The 23,356-nt window shown below is 50.9% G+C and overlaps 1 protein-coding gene across 1 annotated transcript in view; it reads right to left on the bottom strand.

Moving 5' to 3' along the window:
• ACCSL (1-aminocyclopropane-1-carboxylate synthase homolog (inactive) like) overlaps positions 1-18,557 on the bottom strand; it is a gene marked incomplete at its 3' end in the record, with an annotated part of 66,881 nt that extends 48,324 nt beyond the window's left edge. Inside the window, 1 exon segment of the mRNA XM_082409592.1 lies at positions 17,518-18,557.
• Positions 18,558-23,356: the final 4,799 nt, after the last annotated feature.

The following is a 23,356-nucleotide window of genomic DNA, read 5'->3' as shown; positions in this document are numbered from 1 at the left end:
AGCCAGGTGACATGTCATAATGACATTCAGGAAGCCTATGGCCCATGTGGAAAGGAATTGGGGTCTCTGGCTAAGAGCGATTGAGAATTCGAGGCCTCCCATGACCGTACAGTGAGTCTGGAAGTAGGTTTCCACACCCCCCCCAACAGTCTAGCCTTCAGATGATGGCAGCCCCTACCCACAGCTTGATGGCAGCCTCCTGAGAAACCCTGAAACAGAATCACCTTCTAAGCTACTCCTGAAACCCTGACCTTCAGAAACTGTGAGATATTAAATGTTTGTTATCTTAAGATACAGTTTGGGGATATTTTGTTTCACAGCACTAGCTAACTAATACATGCCTCCTCCCCAACCAGCACCCATGGGGTCAAAGCAAAAAGGGTGCTTTTCTGCTGTTTCCCCCTCAGCAAGGTACTAAATTCTTTGGACCTCAGCTTCCTTAGCAGTAAAAATGGTGACAGAGATGCTTTCTTCTTAGAGTTGATATGAAGACCTACACAGATGAGTTCAGAGCTGGAGGTGGGTCACAGGCTCTGAACAGCTGCAGGTTATCACAAACTCGCATCCAGCTGTTACTGACCTAGAGGGCTCATTCCGCAAGGCCTCAAATGCCACTTTTTACATCTAGGTCTTGTTGCAACCAAGGTGTACCAAGCAGTCCTGTGGTATTGTTTTTGCTTTTTTAATTAAACTGGGTTTGGTGGTGGTGGTGGTGGTTCTAGAATCACTATATGCTCATAATAGAAAATTTAAACAGCTCAAAAACTATGAAATGAAAAGCCAATGTTTTCCCTTATTCTCCACTCCAAACTGTCCCACTCATAGAGATAACCATTATGAAGACTTATTTATGTTCTTTTACATGAATTTCCTATGCATAGACAAGCATATCCATTTGTTTATGTCTATTTTTAACACCAAAGTGATAGTAATATGCATACTGTTTTTAACTTTGCTTTTTTACAATGTGTCTTAAACTCGTTTTCTTATTGGCACATATGGATCTACCTCATTCTCTTTCCTTCAATCATTTAACAATTATTTATTGAGCACCTACTACATATCAGGCTCTGTTCATTCATCACATATGTAGTGACTGTTTCCGCTGTTCCAGGCACTGTTCTAGCCTAAAGTTTCTCAACCTCAGCACTATTGACATTTGGAAGGAGGTGAACTCAAAAAGAAGACACTAAGAAGCAACATTCTTAAGTTGGGAAGAACCAAGAGAGTGTGACATGGAGAAAGCCATCTGGCAGCTTTATAATATTCCACGGTACGGCTGGACCACAATGTATTAGGCCATTTCCCTATTGTTAGACATTTAATTGTTCTGATTTTTTGCTAGCATAATTTACACTGCAATGGACATCTTTATATATCCATCTCTGCACACAAGTTCAAGTATAACTATGGAATAGATTCCTGGAAGGGAATTTGCCCCCATCAAGGATATGTCTTTAAATTTTTGACAGATATTGTTAAATTGTCCCACAAAAAAGTTGATCAAATTTATACTCCCAAAAAGAGTATATAGGAGACCCTGTTTGCCACATTTAGCCAGCACCAGGTCTTTATGGAGGACTGAGCACAAAGTGGGTATAAAGAAGGGATATGTCTAGAGCCAAACACCAGTCCCACTGACCACTGCCTGGGCCGTCACCTCCTCACAGGAGCCCACAGGTCACCCAGGAGAAGACCTTGGCAAGATGGAGAGAGAAAAGGCTGTAACAGAGACTCTTTTCTCCTGCACCCTCGCATAGCATCAGCACCAGGGGAGCGACTCCCTCACATCTGCACTCATTGCACAAATATTTAGTAGGTTTCTACTTAGTATAAGGCTCCAGGATTCTTGGTTTGATGTATTTGTATCTTAATAGGTAATGAGATAGAATCTTCACTGTCTTCCTCTTTTTTACACTCCCCAGGGAATACTCTTTTAGCCTCTCAACCACACATACACACACACACACACACACACACACACACACACACACACACACACAGTCTGTGAGGGTCTCCACCACCCACATGTGAGCTCTGAACAGGCCAATAGATCTTCCAAATGGACGGTCTTGAAATATTTCTGCAGCATTTGTTTTGTGGGGAGGAGAAAAACTGATTTTATACATGTAAAAAATTATTTACCTCTTTTTTTTATGTTTAAAGCTTGTTTATTCATTTATCCATTCATTCCACAAATATTTATTGAGCACTTTCCATGGCTACGGATAAGGAGAGATAGAGGCTAGGTGTAAGGACAGAGCTAACTTATATGGACATGTTTATAAAGTCTTGGTCAAAACACGTTTCAAACCCCTTCCTAGCTTTGTGCTAAGTGCAGGGGACAGAATCATGAGCAAAAACAGGTGTAGTCCCTGCTCTCAAGGACACTGATGAAGTGGAGGGAGGCAGCCATTACTTAAACAAGCTCAGCAATAAATCCACAGTTAGGACCACGATAAGTGCTATGAAGAAGTGTCAGTGTCAGAGCCAGCAACGGGGGATTTAGCCTAATTGATGCGGGGGTTGCGAGGGGGAGGTCAGGGCAAAGATGCCAGTTGAACAAATGTCCAGGCAAGAGGTGAAGGCAGCAGGGACTAAATAGGTCGCAGGGCAGATGGGGAGATGGGAAACCCTCTGAGAGATACTTAAGAAGTCAAATCACAGGCAAGGGAGGCGTAGGGGATTCCTGTGTTTCTTTCCCCAAAGGGTGGAGAGATTGGAAGAGCCCCAGATTACAGGCCCTGAGGGCAACACGATATTTCAACTTATTTGGACTTTTATTTCCCAACTTTTCCATCACGCAATTCTCCTGAGTCACCATTTCACAGACTAAGGATAGAGGTAACATACATGGATATGTGTACAGATTCTTGTTAAAAATATAGTGCAAACTCCTCAATCTGGGCTTTCATGTCAGCAAAACCTCCCTTTTGTTCGTACCTCTTGTTCCCTCTTCTATATTCCAGTTATCTTTTGCCATTTTCCAGACCAGATAACTTCTCAGAAGACATGGAAAGGGTTCTGGGTTTAGATAACAAATTAAATCCGTCACTCCTAGCTTTCAGCACCATACCTGGTATGATTCTGTTTCGGTTTCAGCTCCCTGAAATTGACGACTTCAGGGCACTATCAGTTGTGTGGCCTGCAACGTGCCAGCGAGTGACACGTGAACACAGCAGAACCACTCAGCAAAGAGAGCTCGAGAGAGAAGGGAGATCCTTCCCCTCACATTGTCCACTTAGACATGAGAGGGGGTGATTTAAACTTTGCCAGTCATATAATAAGTCCCCTCTGAAAACTCAAGATAACTTGGACCATAGGTCCACCCTATTTCTGGGGCATCCATCCCTGTATCTCTAGCTCCCAGAGCAGTGCCTGCACATGTTGTGTTCAGTAAACATTTGTTGAATGAATGAACATTCATTCAAGAGGAAGACAGTGAAGATTCTATCTCATTACCTATTAAGATACAAATACATCCAACCAAGAATCCTGGAGCCTTATACTAAGTAGAAACCTAATAAATATTTGTGCAATGCAGATGTAGAGAATGGTCATATGGACACCAAGGGGGGAAAACTGCGGTGGGGTGGGGATGGTGGTGTGCTGAATTGGGCGATTGGGATTGACATGTATACACTGATGTGTATAAAATTGATGCCTAATAAGAACCTGCAGTATAAAACAACAAACAAAACAACTAATACTAAACTTTCATTGGGTTATTTGTATGGAAATATGTTAATATAAATGTTTCAGACATTACATGAAATTTCTAAAAATCTTATATGTTCTGGTATAATGTTATAAGTAATAATCCTAGTTATTACTTTAAAATGTATATCTCAGAAATAACTAATTTTCTTGTCAACTGCATTATTATGAACTTTCATCAAATCTTTAACAGTGGTCATTTTTAAGTCTTTTGTCATTTACAGACAGTTCTGGGTGTACTCTGATGCTTTTGCAAATATGTTCCTATACAAGGCTTTCATCTTCAAGAAATTCATGGAAAAGACTCTGACAAGTACAGGTTTCTGGTAACTGACTGTACTGCTGAACTGAATGAATAAGCATTTTCAGAACTCTAATGAAAAACTGATGAACTCATAAAAGTGCTAACAAAAGATCAAGATGAAAAAAAAAATTAATTACATGGGACTGAGTGAACTGATGAGGATGAGTATAATTTTTGTGACTTTCTGTCTGAATTAAAAAAAAAAAAAATCCCACAAGGACTCAGAGGCAAAGAATATACAAATCAATTTTCACTGCAAAGTAAAGGAGCTGTTACAGTGGAGGATTACTGGACTGAATGTCAATATTATGACATAATATGAGTGTGTTTCATGTTTGGTAATTGCAATCATTGTTGCTTTTGTTGTGGTCATCCATGTACAATGCTTGGTGTCAGTCTACTTATCTCTTGTAAAAATAAAATACAGTGTGTGTGTGTGAAAAAAAAAAAAATTTGTGCAATGAGTGCAGATGTGAGGGAATCGCTCCCCTGGTGCTGATGCTATGCGAGGGTGCAGGAGAAAAGAGTCTCCCTTACAGCCTTTTCTCTCTGCATCTTGCCAAGGTCTTCTTCTGGGTGACCTGTGGGCTCCTGTGAGGAGGTGATGGCCCAGTTTCCTTGGTCTGGTTCTTCCATCACCAGTTGTTGGGAGCAGGCAGCTCTGGTCTCACACTTAGCATCACTTACTGAGAGAAGACCTTTATGACCAGGAAAGACAGAGGGAGGAGACAGCTGAGGACCAGTGAGAGTGATCTGATTATTCAGAGTAACAGGGATGCCTGAGTCCCCAGATTCCAAGATGCATGATTTGTTCACATTTTAATAGTCTGGATATCTGACTGGGCCTTCCAATTGATATGCACATATAAAAGGCAGCATTATTTTTTAGTCCCCCAAAGAACTAGGATAAAGTCAATGGTTTATCTTACAATTGATGGAAATAGATAGTAGATTCACTTTTTTATTTTTTAATAAATTTATTTATTTGTCTGTTTTTGGCTGTGTTGGGTCTTTGTTGCTGCACACAGGCTTTCTCTAGTTGCGGGGAGCGGGGGCTACTCTTTGTTGCGGTGCGTGGGTTTCTCATTGTGGTGGCTTCTCTTGTTGCGGAGCACGGGCTCTAGGCATGCGGGCTTCAGTAGTTGTGGCACGCGGGCCTCAGTAGCTGTGGCTCGTGGGCTCTAGAGCGCAGGCTCAGTAGTTGTGGCACACGGGCTTAGTTGCTCCGCGGCATGTGGGATCTTCCAGGACCAGTGCTCGAACCCATGTCTCCTGCATTGGCAGGCGGATTCTTAACCACTGCGCCACCAGGGAAGCCCCTAGATTCACTTTTAAAACACTATGCCACCAGTCACCCCATTTCAGCACATCAACCCCTACAAGACATCATGGCCCTCCACTGGGGATGCAGGCACGCTGGCCTTAGTGGTCAGCTCTGTTGTCTGCTCCCCTGACCACTCCTAGGCCCTGCACTTGCCCAGTGGCTCTTGTCTTTCACAGTCCCCTCTTTATTGCACCAGAGTGTTAAGAACAAGGGCTCTTTGGGCCTTCGACCCAGACATTGATGGGGCTGCACTCCCCCCAGCGGCCCTGGACTCCAGCCCTCATTGCCCACCACAGGCTGCTTGGAGAGGGCCTCTGCTTCAGAACTCACTGGGATGCAGCTGAGACCCCTTCATGTGTACCGGCCCCAGGAGGGGCCTGAGCCCCTGTAGACCTCAGAAGGCTGTAAAGCAAGGGAAGGTGGAGTGTGTAGTCTCACTAAGGGGGAAGGTATTCATGAGAGTGTCAAGACTCAAGGGTGGTTTGGAGGCACCAAAGGTCAGCCCTCTTCCTTCATCTATCTCCCTGTGCATCCAAAGCTTCCCCTGAAGCCTGGGCACACATTTTCACACAACATCAAGCATGACCCTGCTGATGGCGGGACCACATGGTCAGTCTCTAAGTGGTATTGGATTCAAATGGCACAATTCAGTGGTTCACAATTTATTTAATAGATTTTTTTTTTTAACTCACATTTTTTTTTAAAAATTTATTATTTATTTATTTATTTATTTTATTTTTGGCTGCTTTGGGTCTTAGTTGCGACACGTGGGACCTTCGTTGAGGCATGTGGGACCTTTCATTGCAGCGCGTGGGCTCTTCGTTGTGGTGCGCGGGCTTCTCTCTAGTTGTGGTGTGCAGGTTTTCTCTTCTTTAGTTGTGGCATGTAGGCTCCAGGGCACATGGGCTCTGTAGTTTGCAGCACGCAGGCTCTCTAGTTGAGGCACGTGAGCTCAGTAGTTGTGGCGTGCGGGCTTAGTTGCACTGCGGCATGTGGGATCCTAGTTCCCCCACCAGGGGTGGAACCCACGTCCCCTGCGTTGGAAGGTGGCTTCTTTACCACTGGACCACCAGGGAAGTCCCTAAAACTCACATTTCTTAAAGGGTGCTTCAGAGGAACTAACTCATAAGCTCTGCATGTCACTTTTCATGTACAGTTTTGTCTTCCCCCAATTTTGTTTCACACCTATATTCTCTGGCAATCCTCTCCTGGCTCTCCTAATCCTTCTCCTCCATCCAAGTCCTAGCCTAGACCCAAGGAACAGGCCAGGCACTCGTAGACCCTCCTGTGTGTTTGGGGAAGGGGAGAAACGTCGGAATCCTCTCCAGCAGCTGGGGAAGCAAAGGCCTGGGGCCACTGAGACCATGTCCTGCTTGTCTTGTTCATTAACAACAGAAGTTTGCATTTATGGAGCAACAGGCATCGTGCTTAATTTTAATAACACAACAGCGATGACAATGAAAGCTGACATTTATTCGTTAAGCCTGTGGGCTCTGGAGCCAAACTCTTTGGCTTTGAATCCTGGTCCTGATACTTTTTAGCTATGTGAACTTAGACTGCAGTTTCCTCATCTGTAAACGGGGGCTGATACTAGCACCTACTTCTGGGGTTGTTGGGAAGATGGAACTTGCTGACGCAGGTGACTCGCTCGGGCAGTGCCTGGCACCAGGGTGGGTAGTCAGCAGCGTTACCAGGTGCCTCGGACCATTTAAAGCAGCAAACCTAGGAGACAGGTGTTATCACCACTGCCGTACCCAGTGGCCCAAAGAGGCTAAATACCTCGCCCAGGTGGACACAAGTCACATGTGGGAGGTCTACACTTAAAACGCATGCGGCTGGCCCCAAGCCCACCTTCTAAACCCCTGCACTCACTGTCTGGACAAACTCCCCTTTTACAGATAAGAAAAACAAGGCTCAGATGAGCCCTGCTCATCCCAGTGACAGAATAAGGATGGTCCCCATGGTGCTGATCAGGTCCCCTGATACTGCTCTCTGCCCTGACAGCTGAAGGAGGTCCCCGAGAGGTAAGCTGCCCACCGACCAGAGCATGAACAGGCCCTGCATTCCAGGCCCTGCTCCTCGGCCATGCTGTCCATGGCTGCTGTGCCACCTCTTAGCTTTCTGCAGGGAAGAAGGGTCTCACTCCTGCAGTGGTCAAGGTCCCCACTACCACCGCCAAGAGCAAGCACTGAGCATCTGCTTATGGTCTGGAGTAAGTGGCAGCCACAGAGGATGACTCATCCTGGGGTGTGAGAAGCATCTGGGAGATGCCCTTTGGGCACTGAAGTACTGGCATGTCCAGCTTGATGGGACAATGAGACAGTAGCCTGGAAATTGGCTGGAGAATCTGCTGCCATATCCCCCTCCAGGCTGGACCAGTGTCCCACGTACATACACAGTGCTGGGTGGATGCTGTCTGTGCGAGAACCTTCTTCCTACACTCAAGTGCCTGACCTACTTTGAGGGAGAGGTGAACCCTGTGCACTATTTCAAGGAATTGAGACCAATCTCACTACACCATCCAAGCTCCTGCCCATACCGTCTTGTGACCAAAGGTGAGCATGCACAGAAGGCTTACTGTATGCCAGCCCTGGGCTTGTTCATTCCATCCTGTCATTGTCTCATTTAATCCTCACCACAAATTGTCAAGGCATGCATTATTATCCCCATTTACCAGAAATCAAGCCTGAGGCTCAGAGAGGTTGAGTGCCTAGGCCAAGGTCACACAGCTTCTGCATGGCAGAGGCAAGTTTCAAATGCTGTCTTTCCCACTACACTCAAGTGCCTCTTCTTGAACTGAATCCAGGGCCTTGTCTCTAAAAAATCAAGGAGTCGGTTAAGAGGACCTAGGCGGCCCATGATTGCACAGCCGCCTGGAAGTCTGTTTCTAGGGGAGATTTTGAAGCCCCGGCTTTTGCCCAGACACTCCCAGAAGCAATGGCTGCAAATTCCACATCCAAGAGGGGCATCTTGGGCCTTAGGGCCTCTTTCTCATCCAGGCTCTGGCATATCTGGCCAGGAGCGGGGCCTGGAGCCGGGGGCTGCTTCTCTCAAACTGACTTCCAATAAAACTCAGCCCCCAGAGAGCCATCAATCTGAGGGAGAAGGAGCATGTGACTGGGGTGGCCCCAGGCAGATCTGGCAAAACCCAGAGCAGGCCTGAGGCAGTCTGCCCTGCAGCTCCCTGCCCCAAGGGGCTGCCAGGTGGCACCAAGTCTGGCCTTGTATGGGCAAAACTGTCCTGGAAAGCCTGGCTTTGGAGACGGCTTTGTCTCTATTTTAGTCCCTGGGGCAGTGTTGGTCTCTCCCCTCAGCTCTCATTGGCTCAAACAGCAGCCAGGCCTGCCAGGACCCTGCTGCAGCTCGGGGGTGGGGATGCGGAGATGTTAGCTTGAGTCCCCAACCCCAGGGAGAAGGAGATCACTAAAAATAATAACAACAATAATAGCAACAACTAGCTATTATTTCCGCCAGGCATCATACTAAGAGTTTTCCATGCATTGTCTCTTTCAGACCTTAAAGAGGCAGGCGACATCATTATCCCCTCTTTGGGGAGCACGTAGGAGTTAGGTAACTTGCCCAAGGTCACACAGTCAGCTAGGGCTGCAAAGCCAGGCACACTGACTCTCAGCCACTCGGATGAGCTGCATCCAGCTGGCACGCAGCCCTAGAAGGGGCCTCTGCCTGCCTGCCTTCAAGCCCACCCCTCCTCCCCATAAAGTAGCCTGGGCCTCTGGTGCTGCACTTTGGTGGTAGGTGCAGGCCTAGATCACCCAGACTCTGAGGCCAGAGCTCTGCCCCTTGCCCTGAGCACCTTGTCCCCAAGGGTCTAGTCAGGTCCTGGCTCTGCACAGTACACCCCTTCTGAGTCTGGCCCAGTCCTAGGTCCAGGAGAGACAGTCTGTACAGAGAAAGGCTGGAAATTCTAATGGGCAGCCAGGGGACGGTGGGTGGGGGCCACAGGCCTAGGCCAGGGTTCAGAGAAAAGATGGGGCAGTTGCAACACACTGCAAACTTGGGCCCGAGGACCCGCCCTCCTCTGCACTTTGGCATTTGGTCAGATTCCTTGCACTCTGAATCTTTGGAATCAGATAAGCCTGGGTCCAAGTCCAGCTTCTGGCACTTAGCAGCTGTTTGGCCCTGATCAAAATCCTCAGCCTCTCTGAGCTTTGGTTTCTCCATCTGTAAAACAGGGTTAACGGGCCTGCTGTCTCTTGTAGTTGTTGAGAGAATTAGATGTAGTGTGAGCATCTGTCCAGGTTTGCTGGAACTGGTAGAGGTGGATGGGTTCTGGGGATGCGTTAATATTGTGAACGTCCCCGGGCAATCAGGATGAGTTGGTCACGCGTGAAATCTGGTATGCAAATCACGGAGCACAGACCCTGGCTGAGAACACACTCAATGCACAAAAGCTGTTTTTGCATTAGCGGCCCCTCCTCAGCTGTGGCTCCCTCCATCAGCCCGGCCTCATCACAGGGTATCTGCCTACCGAGCCCCCAAGCCCAGGAGCTGAATAAAGCCCGGTGCTGCCCTCAGGTCCCCCCTCCAAACAGTGAAATCCCTTTGTCCTCAGAACCTTCCCCTCTACCCCCGCCTGAGGCAGAGTGGGTGCAAGCAGTAATTACAGAATCACTTATTCACAGAAGCCTGCACGTGCAGCCCCTGATCAGCGGTAATTAGGCAGCGAGGGGGTTTGAAAGCCCATCAGCCAATGCGGGGAGGGGTGCTGAATGGGACAATCAGCCTCACCAGGCAGGGAGCTGGGGGCAGGGAAAGACTGGGAGTCCTGGGGAGGCAGCTACTGAAACGGCTCCTCTCACCCCCTCTCCATCTGTCCTGCACAATGAAGGGCTGGGGGTGCACTTGCAGGCTGGCACAGGGGAGAAGTGGTGGGCGAGCAGGGAAGGGTCTTTGAAGACAAGGCCACCCTCGTCACCCCAGTGTGTCCCTGTAAAATAGATCTCCTGCGAGTGTCCGAATGTCCTTCGTTAGGGGTCGACCCTGCTGAAGTAGGTAGGTATCCTCTCCTGCCTACAGGAAACTGCATCACCCTAAGGGGAAAGAACTTCTCTAAAGCAGTGTTTCTCCAACTGTAAAGAACTTGCAAATTATCAGAGTTCTTGCTAAAATGCAGATTCTGATTTGGGGGTCCAGGGAGGGGCCTGAAATTCTGCATTTCTAACCAGCTCCCACATGCTGCCGGTGCCCTTGACTTGGACCACACTTTGAGGAGAGAGGTTTCAATACATCTCTGGGGATGTGGTGGGCGAAGGGAGGGGAAGACCCTGGGGTCATTTTCCTGCTCTCTGACACTGGGCAAGCCCCCTCAATTCCCAGAGCCTCATTATCCTAACGCAGAAAAGAGGGACATCATGCCTGCATCCAGGGCTGGTCTGAGAACGAATGGGAAACAGCTGTGAACAAACCCTTGGGAGCTGCAAAACCACATTTATGGGGAGGGGGCCGGACCTCAGCTTGGCCCAGAAAGCCCTGGATAGGGGTAGGGATCAGCCAGAGCTCAAATTTTAGAACAGGCTGGTGAAACCGCTTCTCCCACCTCTTAATCTTGGGGTCTGTGGGTGATTTGGGGGTCCCCAAGGGAGGCACATGGATGGGCAGACACCAAGAAAAAGAGTTTGGCCCAGGACAGCCCGATCGATGCCCGTCCCCTGACTGACCTGCTTGGTTCTCTTGGCTCCAAGCCTCTGTGCACGTGCTTCCAGCTGCCTGGGACACTTTCCCTCCTGCACTTGACTCACTCCTGGGAGCCCCCCACCTCAGTTTCCCCCTCCTACATGCAGGCTCAGCTCTATCCCTGGTCCTCAGCACCAATCAGAACTAAAGGTTGCAGGGAGCTAGGCATTCTCTGCTCAGCATCCCAGATGTCTGGTTCTGGTGACCCTGACCCCAGCCTCTCCCAGGAGCCCTCACCTTCCTCTCTCCAGGAGGGAGGAGCTCCCTGCTGCGGCTGCTGCCTACAGGGTGAGAGTCTTCCGGAGTGAGACACTCACCGCCTGGTGGGTGACAGGTGCCCCCCGGCAGAACCCAGACCCACAGCCCACGGGCAGCAGCAGGGTCAGAGCCCCTGGAAACTTCCCAGGCTGCCTCTCCAGGCCGTGAACTTGAAAGGCAGGTGGACAGTCAGCGGGCAGAAGCTGGCAATGGCTGAAAAGGCCTGAGAAGTTCTTTCCAGGGCCTTTCTCTGCTGAGACCCGGAACGTCATGCTATATCCCACACGGTGACGGGCCACCATCACAGTGCCCCACGCGGACCCCTCCAGCCCCCAGCAAGGCCATAGCAGCCACTCCCTTTTATTGGGTAGCTTCTCCACCAGGGGCCTTGCCAGGGTTTTTTGCATATTACCTCATTTAGTCTCCACAACAAAAATCACTCCAGGTAAGGTGACTATCCCGTTTTTACCAGTGAGGATTCTGAGGCTCAGAGAGGTTGAAGAGCCTGCCTGATGTCACACAGCATTCAGACTCATGGAAGGTAGATTCCCAAACCGCCCTTTTCCAGGTGCCAGTTAGGGCCTAGGAGAGCCCCTCCCACCCGAGTAGGGAGGCAGTGGCCCTTGGGGAGTGATCGCCTGACTATAGCCTCCAAAGTCACTGGAAGTTCCCAAGGCCCAGTCTCTTGGGAAGTGAGTGGTAAAACCATGGATTGGCACCAGGGATGACTTTTGGCCCTCCTGCGTCAGGACTAGTTATAAACAGAAGGCAGAGAGACCCTCATGCCATCAGCTTTGCTTGAAAACCATCTGGGGATGCAAATTCTTCCTATGAGTGAGTCATTGCCAGGGGTCCTATGTACTCTACTTGGGTGCAAGGAGGACAAAGGGTGGAGGGGGTGGGGGATAGTCTGGGGAGGAATCTGAAGGAATGAGTCTTCAAGGCCAGGTTCAAACACAACCCAGAGCAGTGTGGGGAGGCTCAGTCCCACACCCTGCCCCATCTCTGCCCCCACCGGAATGTACCCCAAGTGGTGTGGGGCCACAGGACACAGGAGGGAGGAGAGTCTGTGTCACCTTGGCCCACGAGCAGGGACCAAGGAGCAGGGACGAAGAAGCAGGAACAAACACTTTCCCCACTTCCTTTGCCTGCAGATAAAAGAAAAACAAAGCCTATAATTGCAAACCCATTTCCTTCTCCCTGATCAGCTGCCACCAAGGCCCCCTTCCTGAGCCATTAATATTGGGAAGAGCCATTCTGGCTCTGAGAGGATCTGTCACCAGGTTGTAGTGGGGTGAGGAGATGCTGGGGAAAAAGGGATTTGGTGCCTCCTAGGCCCTTTCACCCAGGGGTTCGGGGAGGGAGACTGTGGGGAAGCAGGGCTTGGCCTCCTTACACACACACACACACACACACACACACACATACACTCTCTCATGCTCACCCCTTCACCTCCACCCCCCTCCTTCCCACCCCAGCCATGATTCTAAGGCAGAGGCCAAGCCTCCATTTCTATAATTCCTCCTGTCTGTCCTCTTACAGTTTAGATTTATAAATCAGTTCTGAAGGTGGGTGAGCAGGATCGCCTATTTTCTTGAATGAATACAGGAATGCATGAATGAATCCCATTGAACAGACGGGCAAACTGAGGCTAGACTCTGCCACCAGCAAGTCACAGCAGACGAAGCTCCCACTTCCATTCTTTTCCATACAGCCTCACCCCAGAATCTTATAACATTTCCCAGTTTTAATAATTTTGATATTTCTCCTCCATTTTTTTTTTTAAAACTTTGGATGCTTGTTGCTGTTGGTAGCACAAGACTGAACAGCTGGAAAAAACCTATGGGGAAGCTTGGAAACAAATCACCACCCAGGGCTGGGCAGCTTCCTTTGTTCCTGGATGCAAGTACAATTCTTGGTTGTGATTTCATTTTGCATACAAATAAGGAGTATTATTCACCAATTTTTCTGCTTGGTAAAATGGTTCCTGGTTTCCACATGGCTCAGTATTATGTTTGTTTCTGTTTCTGTCTCCCCTACAAGACTGGGAGCTCCTTGACGGTAGGGATTGTATCTTATACATATGTCTCTGTGACCCCCATGACCAGGACAGGACCTGGCACAAAACAGGTGATTAGTTAATGTTTGAATAACAATAATAATGGCAACTATATCTTGAAGGGGCAGCTTAAGTAAAGGTTATAAGGACAAGCTCCAGGATCACATTTGCCTGGGTTTGAATCCAGGCTCGATTTTCTTAAACTCCCTGTGACCCAGCCTCTTCATCTATGAAATGGGCTGATAGTACAGTCATCCCTTGGTATCCGTGGGAGACTGCGTCCAGTCTCCCCCACCCCCGCCCCTGCAGATATCAAAATCCGAGGATGCTCAAGTCCCTTATATAAAATGGCGTAGTACAGTGGGCCCCCGTATCTGTGGATGCAGAATCCGCGGATATGAAGGGCTGACTGCACTTCCTTCACAGGGTCAAGTAGAGGATTAAATGGCTGTGGCAATCCAACTGTAACTAGGCTCACGTTTGTACACGCTGGTGAGGAGGACGTGGAGCACCTGCATTTATTTAGCCCCTGCCATGGGACAGTTCCTGGCTGAACTGTTCACATACCTCGTCTCATTCAGCCATCACAACCCCCTGTTCAGTGAGGCCTACTGTCACCCCCAGTTCACAGGTGCGGGATTTGAGGCTCAAAACAGTTAAGAAACTGCAGAACTGGATTCAAACCAAGGTTTGCCTAACTCCAAATGCCATGCTTTCAACCACCATGCAGTGCTGATGGCGATTTGGTGAGCAAGAGAGATTGGATGGCTAACCCAGCACATCCCGGCCCCTCCTCCCTTGCCTGCTCCTCCAGAGGTGATGGAGAAGGGAAACATTCTCCCTGCACAAGGCAAGGCCAAGAGCGGCAGCCACCAGCACTGCTGAGCCCCTGAACCAAAGTCTTCAGCTGCTAAAGTCTAGCCTCTTGTGTGAGATAACACATTTGTTTTAGCCATTGCTCCTTGGGGTTCCGAGTACACGCAGCCAGAAGGCTTCCTGATGCTCCACTGGCAACAGGTGATCTGTATCTCAAGGTGTTCGCACATGTTTCTTGGCTGGGTGAAGTTTAAACACATCACTCTACTTTTCATTCTTCCCCAAACCGCACTGAAATGATAGTCAAGGGATGTTTTTTAGCCATAAAACTACAAGGATAGGGCGAATAGGAGAGGGAAAAACAGCATGAAAAAGGCTGCAGCTGATAGGCAGTCAAACAGGTTGCAGCTGACTTAGCAGACCCCCCCCCCAGAAAGCTGCATCCTAAGGCAGCACTTGGGGGAAAGCAGAGAGTTAACCTGATTGGCACTGCAGAATCCCCTAGAGGATGGGGAATTGCCAGCCCCCAGGGTCTCTGGAAGTGGGAGTGGGGCTGAGGATAGAGGTGGACTGAAATAAAGGGATTTGTTGACAGTTTGTAGAAAAGCAGGTGGAGTCCTTGATCCCTTTCGCATTCCTAGCAGTTGGGCAACCTCCCTTCGACCCTGCCCCTCCCACCTGACCCCACCCTAGCAGAAGATGCAGGGAACCTGGCAGAATCTTCTCTGGAACTCCCACAGACCAAAAGAAACTGACACCAGGGGTTCCCAGAAACAGTTCAACCAGACCAGCCCACAGTGAAACAGCAATGTGACACCCTTTGTTTAGCTAAAAAAGTAAAACAAACAAAAAACAAAACCGTGACACCTGGGTCCCACCCCCAGAGATTCCGGTTTAATGGTCCAGGATATGGCCTGGACACTGGGATTTTAAAATCTCCCCACATGAGTATACTGTGAAGCCAAGGCAGAGAACTTCTATTGAGCACATGAGTCTCCCCGATGAGATCCATCAAAGCTGCCCTAGCTGAGTCCCCAAGCCAGAGGTTTCTGGAAACATCTGAAATGAGGGCCCAGACTTTATCTCCAGTCCAAACTTTCCTGAGGGACAGAACCTGTAGCTCCACTGGATGCCTTAAAAGCACCTCAAAGGCTTCCCTGGTGGTGCAGTGGTTGAGAGTCTGCCTGCCGATGCAGGGGACACGGGTTTGAGCTCTGGTCCGGGAAGATCCCACATGCCGCGGAGCAACTAGGCCCGTGAGCCACAATTACTGAGCCTGCGCATCTGGAGCGTGTGCTCTGCAACGAGAGGCCGCAACAGTGAGAGGCCCGTGCACCATGATGAAGAGTGGCCCCCGCTCGCCGCAACTGGAGAAAGCCCTTGCACAGAAACGAAGACCCAACACAGCCAAAAATAAATTAATTAATTAATTAAAAAAAAAAAAAAGCACCTCAAATCCGACACGAACTCATGATCCTTACCCTCAAAGCTGGCCCTCTTATCCCTCATCTCAGGGACTGGCACCGCTGTCCACTCCTTAGCAGAAGCTAGCATCCTAGGACTCATCCTTGACATACCCTATAAACTCTATCTCTGAGCATCTGCCTGCCACATCTGTCCACTCTGTCATTTCCATCTGCCCCAGTCACGCCGACCTACCATCAACTGTCAGTAGAATGTGACAGTCTCCTCCTGACAGGTCTCCCCGCAGCCACTTACGTCCCTCGGGTCCATTCTCTATGGAGAACGGTCCACACCAAGCAAGATCATCTCAAACCACCAAAGTTAGTCATGCTGTTCCTCTGCTAAAAGCCACCCATGGTGTATCATTTCCTGAGGCTGCCATTACAAAGAACCACAGCCGGGAGGCCTACACAACAGATATCTATTGTCTCACCATTCTGTTGGCCATATGGTTGGGACCAGGTGTGGGCAGGGTTGGTTCCCTCCGAGAGCTGTGAGGGAGAATCTGTTCCACGCCTCTCCTCTCCTCAGGCTTCTGGGAGCCTTGGGCATCTGTTGGTTTGCAGATGGCTCTCCCCGTGTCTCTACAAGGTCTTTCCCATGCTTGTGTCTGTCTCCATGCCCAAATTTCCCCTTTTTATAAGGACATCAGTCATATCGGATGAGGGCCCTCCCTAATGACCTCATCTTAACTTGAATCATCTGCAAAGACCCTACTTCCGATAAAATCACATTCACACGTACTAGGGGTTAGGGTTTCGGCATCTTTTGCGGGGGGAGGGGGAGACACAATTCAACCCTAAACAGGCTTCTCATTGTTTTTAGAATAAAGACCAACCTCTTCCCATGGCCGTCCTGTTCCTTTGAGGTCTGGCCCAGCCACCTCTCCTGCTTTATTCTCTCTCTTGCTCTCTGGGCTCCAAACTCCCTGGCCTCCTCCCTCTTAAATTCAGCTCACCTACCACTGTCTCCTTGGGAGCAGAACTCTCTCTTTCCCGCCTCCTCACTTACCAGCTGCTTCTGGCCCTCTCAATCCCCTCCCAGCCCCAACGCCCTCACTCCCAGGTCAGGTCATGTTCCCTGGGACACGCTCTCCTTGTCCTCTATACCTCTTAGGATATCTACATGGCAACGAGCTCTTTATGCTCTGTTTTCTCTACTAGAAGGTAAGCTCCCTGAGGACAGGCACGAAATCAGTTCTGTTGAACTGTCTAGGGTCTCATGCATGTCCTCAATGTGTGTTGAGTATCACATATATGACATGAAGATGTTATCCTCCAATAGGGAGGCACAGCAGCCTTCTTAGCGGCTGTGGAATCAGAGTCTCAGGTTGGCATCCCAATGCCGCAACGGAACAGACATGGCAGGTCACCTAACCTTCCTGAGCACGAGTACTCACTGAACAATGGGCTTAATGACACCCACTCCCCCACTAACACCCGGCGCCATGCCCAGCAAGCTCTCAAGGGGGTTCATTCTCCTCTGCCTGGAAAGACTACAGCACTAGGGGTCAGGGTAGGGGCGGGGGCTCCAGTGCCACCGTGCCCACATCTCTCCCTCTGTCTGGGGTGTATTTTACTCTGTCCAGTGTGGGAGTTGGACTAAAGCAGTGGTCTCAATTCTGACATACGGACGCAATACCCCCTTTTTATAGTAAATATTTAGTAACATCCCCTTTACCTCCCAAGATGAAATTCTTGGAAACAAAAAACTGTCCATTCACTAAACTGAAATACACATACACACACACACACACACACACACTGCTCTAACGCTAATATAAGGGAGAATAAAAGGAAAATATTTTATACTAAAATCATGGCCATTTCAAAACTATTTCAGCAATGGTATGACTACACTGAAGGCATGATGAAGGCATACATTTGAGAGATGGCTGCGAACATCTCAGCTGCAACTGCAGACCACCACAGAGAGTTAAATCAGCGACTCAGATACCTCCAGTGGCATTGCCAGGGAGGACTCCATTTTCTGGTAAACAGAACAAAAAAGATTAATATATATGGTAGCTGCAATCCAGAAAAATTAAGTGAATATAAAAATGCAAAAAGTACTTTGCAAAAAGTACATTTAGATGTTAAACAGAATTACATTCCAGGTTCAGATGCTTAAAAACAGATTTCCCGCCACAACAGTGGTTCTCAAAGTGTGGTCCCTGGGCTAGCAGTGTCAGCACCCCCTGGGAACTGTTAGACACACACGTTCACTGCAGACCGATGAATCAGGAATCTGGGGTGGAGCTCAGGGATCTGTGTTTTCAGGCCCTGCGTGTTCAAGTTTGGTAAGCCCTGCCCTACAGGAACATGCAGCTGGGTGCGGAGAGGCGGTGTGGGATGCAGGACAGTTCTTACCCAGCCCAGAATCCGGAGCATCCTTGGCCAGTGCCCCCCACCGCCCCGCCACACCGTCGCCGCAGCCATCCAAAATGTACCCACTAAGTTCCGAACATCCCTGCTAAAGACCACTGGGCTATGTGGTCAATAGGAATCCTCTCTTCCCAGGTTTCCTGAGATCCTCGACCTTGGCGTGGGACCTGCTGAGAAGGGGACAGGCGTTGGAGTGAGCAGGAGGCAGGGCAGGAGCCACGGAGCCGGCCGGGCGCCAGGTGTCCTGGCCGAGCGATGCTGCTCGCCCCGGCAGGGGCTGGCCAGGGGCTCCTTCTGCTTCCCGTGGCTTACGAGTGTTGTGGGAAAGGGAGGCTCAGCTTCCAAAGGGCCTTTCAAACTGCAGCTGAGTGCACTTGGTTGTGGAAACATGCCTGGTCTCAGCTCACTGGCTGGTGGCTGGGGCCGCAGAGATTTGCCCTCTAAGCAGCTGTGACCCTCTGAGAGGCCGGGACATTACTCAGGACTCAGTCCGGCCCACTCCACAGAGGAAGGAGAGCTGCAGCCTGCCGGGGTCTGGACTCCTGCAGCTGCAAAACCCTGTCCCAGAACCCCCGAGAGAGCCCTCAGGGCCCCAGGAAGGGTGCTGGACCTAGAGACACCCTCCAGCCCCTGACAGGCTTCCCTGAGCTACCCACCCCCCACACCCCCCCCGCCCCCCCGCCCCGTCCTGACTGATGCGCAGCCTCTGTCTCCGTCTGCCCAACAGACCAGGAGGGGCTGTGACCCATGAACTGCTCAAGCTATTCCAGTCCAGCGTGGCCTGGCACGTGCGGGCAGCCAGTCTAGTAGCCCAGCCCCCTCCACTGTGGCCTGAGGGTTTGCCCTGTGGTCTCCACACAAACACAGGAGCTAGAAAAGTGAAGTTAGATTGGTGGCTGCATTGGCAGAGATGGTCAGTGCTCACCCAAATCCGCATCCTCCCCGTCTTCCAGGGCACACACTAGCCTCCATTTCCCACCTCCCTTGCTCTCGGGGTGGCCACGTGATGGGGTTTTAGGCAATGGGGCAGGAGTAGAAGCAACCTGTACCAATTCTGAGCTGAGGCTTTTAAGAGTAGCTGTATACCTCCTCCACATTCTCACTTTCTCCTTCTGCCCATTGGATGCGGATGACAGCAAGGACCTAAATAATGGTGGGGCCTCAAGATGGAGGGAGCCAGGATCCCCAGGTGACTGTGTGGAGGAAGCCACACGCAGACCAGAGCATGCCTCTCAGCCTTACGTGAGTGAGAGGTAAACTTCCATTGTGTGTGCACCACCAGACATTTTGTGGTCTATGCTCGCTAACACGTCCCATTATACCAGCATGTAGAGACTCTCAGGTCACCTCTGCTGCAGATGGCAGTGGGGATGGCATTTGTCAAGGTCTTTCCCTTCCAGCAGAGTGTGAATCTCTAACACTGATCCCACCTTCCACTTGGCTAAACTGAGGTTGACCCTCAGAGGTATCTCGGCAGCCATGCATACATTCATCCAATGTCAATGAGTGCCACAATATGCCAAGCCAGTGCTAGGCTCTGACAGCGCGAGGTAAATGTGACACGTTCCTGCCCAGGGGCTGAGGCCACACAGTAATGATGACCACGGGAAGGGATGTACTGGGGGCGTGAATACCTGGCAGAAAGAGCCCAGATCCAGGAGGGATTTGTCCTGTCTGAGAGGCTGGAAAGACGTTACCTAGCAGTGGCAGGTAACTGGGGTTGCCTTGAAAAGAGGAGGGAGTGGAAAAGAAAAGAAGGGGAGGGAGGGAGAAATTCCAAGAAAGGAGAAGGGTTCATGAAAAGGCAAGGGGGTGCGAAAGGGCCCAGTTGTTGCGGGAGTGGTGCGAAGGCTGGGGTGGCCCAAGTATCCGAGTATCATGGGAGCAGTATCATGAGCACCATGTTAGAGAAAGCGTTGGTGGGGGACAGGGGAGGCATCTATTGGGATCAGATCATGGAGAGCCTTGAATGCCATGCCTGAGTCCAGCATGAACCTTGGAAGGTTATGAGGAATGGAATGACACCATCCTTACCATCCTCATCCCAGAGCTACCACTTTGAAAATATTTCATATGCTACGTTTGTAGAGCTGCGTACTCTGCTAACACTTAATCCTCACAGCAAGCCCATGGGGCAGGTTCTCTATGATCCCATTTTGCAGATGACAAAATTGAGGCTCCAAGAGTTTAGCAACTTGCCCAACACCACCCAGCTGTAGAGCTGGGACTTGAACTCAGTAGAATATGAGTCCTACTTTGTTTAGGTTACTACAGCAGCACATAGTAGGCCCTCAGATATTTTGAGGGTGAATGAATGAATCTAATTTCAAAACCCTGCAGAGCTAATCAGACTTTTTATTTCGAAAGATGCCCTTGACTTTAGCGGGATGGAGAACAGAGGTGGCAAAGCCAGCCAGAAGGTTTGGCAACATCCCGGGAGAGGTTGGACTAGGATAGCAGTAGAGAAGATGGAAGTGATGTAAAAGAACTGGTGGGAAGACTTTGTTGATCAATCAGATAATAGGAGCTACAATTTACTGAGCAACTACTATGTGCCAGGCGCTGTCCTAAGCACTTCACCAGTATTAACTCAATATCTTTTCCCTGCAGGCCCATGAAATAGGGACTCCCCTTAGCTCCATTTCACAGATGAGTAAATTGAGGCACAGAGAGGTGAAAGGTCATGGATCTAATAGGTGAGGGATGTGGGACTCAAAGCCAGGCACACCGAGGTCAGAGCTCTGTGCAGGGAGGAGGAAGGGTGGGAGAGGAGGTAAGGGTGGCTCCCAGGTTTCTGGCAAGGTGACTGAGGGATGTAGGTCCTCGGCTTCCCCGCTGGCCTGGAATTCAGACGAGCCAGGCCACAAGCCAGGGGACTGCCCGACCTCCTGGCTGGGCCAGCGTTCCGGGTGGCTGTGTTTCTCTGTGGGCCCCCCAGGTGGCTCTGAAGGGAGCTGTGTGTGGAATACAGACGACTCCACCCCAGCAGTGATAACTGCTGCCGGGCAACCGAGGATGCTGACAGCCGTGGAGGCCCAGGCTTGCAGAAGCGGGGGCTGAGCTGCCAGCGCAATGAGGGGCCAGCTCCAGCTCCCCACTTTCTCCATATTGCTGACAAGGACCAGCCGCCACCCCAAAGCCCCTTTGGGCACCTGACCTTTGCCCCTACTGGCTGAGGCTGTGGTGCCTGAGCTGGTAGCCAGGATGTGGAGGCTCAGAGAGCCCAGGCCACGTGGAAGGGAAGGGCTGGGGGTGAAGGGCAGAGGAAGGACAAGGTCCAGCTCTGAGCCCATCCTGGGAGCAGAGACCCGCAGCCACCACATGGCCCCAGGCAGTAAAGGAAACAGGAGGCGTCTCAAAATAGACCAGAAGCATGCAGCTCGCCTGCATTTCCCTGCTCCCACCATCTGGCCGAGCCTGGGCCGGAAGAGAGGCGGGGGAGGGGAGAGCGGAGTGTGGATAGGCTCCCCCGAGCCAAGCAGACACCCACCATCGCCCAGTGCCTCTCCCTGCCAGGTTTTCTGTTCATCTTCTGTGGACACTCACGGCATGGCTGCCAAGGCAAGGATTCTTGTCATGTGGCAAATGAGGAAGCTGAGGCTCAGAGAGGTAAAGTGACTTGTCCGAGGCCACACAGCTGGCAAGCAGCAGAGCTGAGTAGGCCTGAGTCCCAGGCTGAGACACGAGGCCTGATGGGTCTGCAGCCTGCCCACCCCGGAACCTGTTAGGAGTCTTTTGCCTTCTCGCTAAATCTAACCTTAGACCAGCTCCTCCTGAAAGTTGAGTTCGTGACTCACCAGGGATAGCCCAGCGAGGACCAGCCCGGTGGCACTGGCCCGCCTGCCCTGGGAGGGCCGGGGCAATGGGAGGCTTGGTAGGGAAGAGCGATTGGGGCGCTGCTGGCAGGCCCCGCAAGGGTTCTGCTGGGGTGGAAGGAGGGATCCCTAACGTGAAACTTGCATTTCTTCCACGCTCGGTAGTTTCCTTGGGATCATTCAGCACAGAGTGTTTGATGCTCTTCCATCCCCAAAGCCGGGCCCCGGCTCAGCCCTCTCCCACCTGCTCCCACTGTCGCCCACACAACCTGCTGGCCTGGGCTTTACAACTGGAGGCACCGTCACACCTGCTGGACAAGGGCCAGGTCATTCTTCCCCATTTTAACCGAGGGTCCTGAGGCTCAGAGAGGTGAAGGGATGCATCTGAAATGAGGCAGCCAGCTGGGACTTCAGTCTCTGGCTTTCACGCAGTCACTCCACAAATATCTGTTGGCTGCGTGCTGTGCCCAGGGATATAAATGGGGGCCACGCGTGCAGGGAATTCAGTCTCGGGACGCCTACTCCAGTGCTCTTTCCTCAGCCCCAGGATTCCTTCACGCACCTGCCGGGGGTGGGAGGAGGGGCGCCTTGGTTCCAGTGCTGGCCCAGCAGGGTGGGTGGTAGGGTGTGGGCCACTGGGGCTGAGTGTTACCCCCAAGGTCGCCCTGTCGCGACCCTCAGCCCAGAGGAAGTACCAGCAGCACCTAAGGCTGGCGTTGCTCTTGGCATACCTGTGAGCAGACTTCAGGCCAGTCTGAACAGCCAGCGGTCTGGAGGTGGGCTGAAGGTAACAGTGGCTTCAGGCCTTCCCTGAAACATAGCTGGAGTAAAGGAAGGAAATGAGGGGGAGGTGGAAGGAGAAGGGAAAGAGGCAAGAAGAGAAAAGAAGGAAGAAAAAGAGAGGGGAAAGGAAGGATGAATGGGAGAGCCTCTGTGTGAGAAAAAGAGGAGAGAGGAGGCCAGAAACTGAGATCTTGAACTGAAAGCCCACTTCTGAACCTTAAAGAAGTCTGAGTCTTTCTCTCCAGTCTTCTCCCCATGGGGTGTGTGTGGCCGCCCCGAGATTCCTGGAACCTGAGCTGCAAAAGCAGGGCATGTGGGTGGGGCTCATCAGGGAGGGGTTCCTGGAGGAGGGGAACCAGGACCCAGGTGATGGAGATGGACACGGAGACCGTGGCTCGGGGCCGGTGGCAGCCTCTGCAGGTACGCGCACCCTGCGGCCGCGTGTGTGCGGGCTTCCCTTTCAATGAGAGGTCTCGGTGAAGACCGTTTGGGTTATGACCTTCTTCCCGGCTTTGGGGTCTCAGAGAGGGCTGGAATTGGGAGAGAAGGCTGGGCTCCAGGGTTAGTTCTCAAAATAGCTGCCCCTTTCTGAGGATCTACTGTGCACCAGACCCTGCGCCCCTGCCTGGGGATCCTCTGGCAAACTAGACAGAGCCTGGTCTCGTGGGGCACAATGTCTGGTGGGGGAGACGAACTAGTAAAGGCATGATTGATTGAACGCCTGTGCTGAGCGAGCCT

The sequence above is a fragment of the Balaenoptera physalus genome (assembly GCF_965194825.1).
Source record: "Balaenoptera physalus genome assembly, chromosome: 10".
Lineage (NCBI taxonomy): Eukaryota > Metazoa > Chordata > Mammalia > Artiodactyla > Balaenopteridae > Balaenoptera > Balaenoptera physalus.
This window is presented reverse-complemented; position numbering and strand designations above follow the sequence as displayed.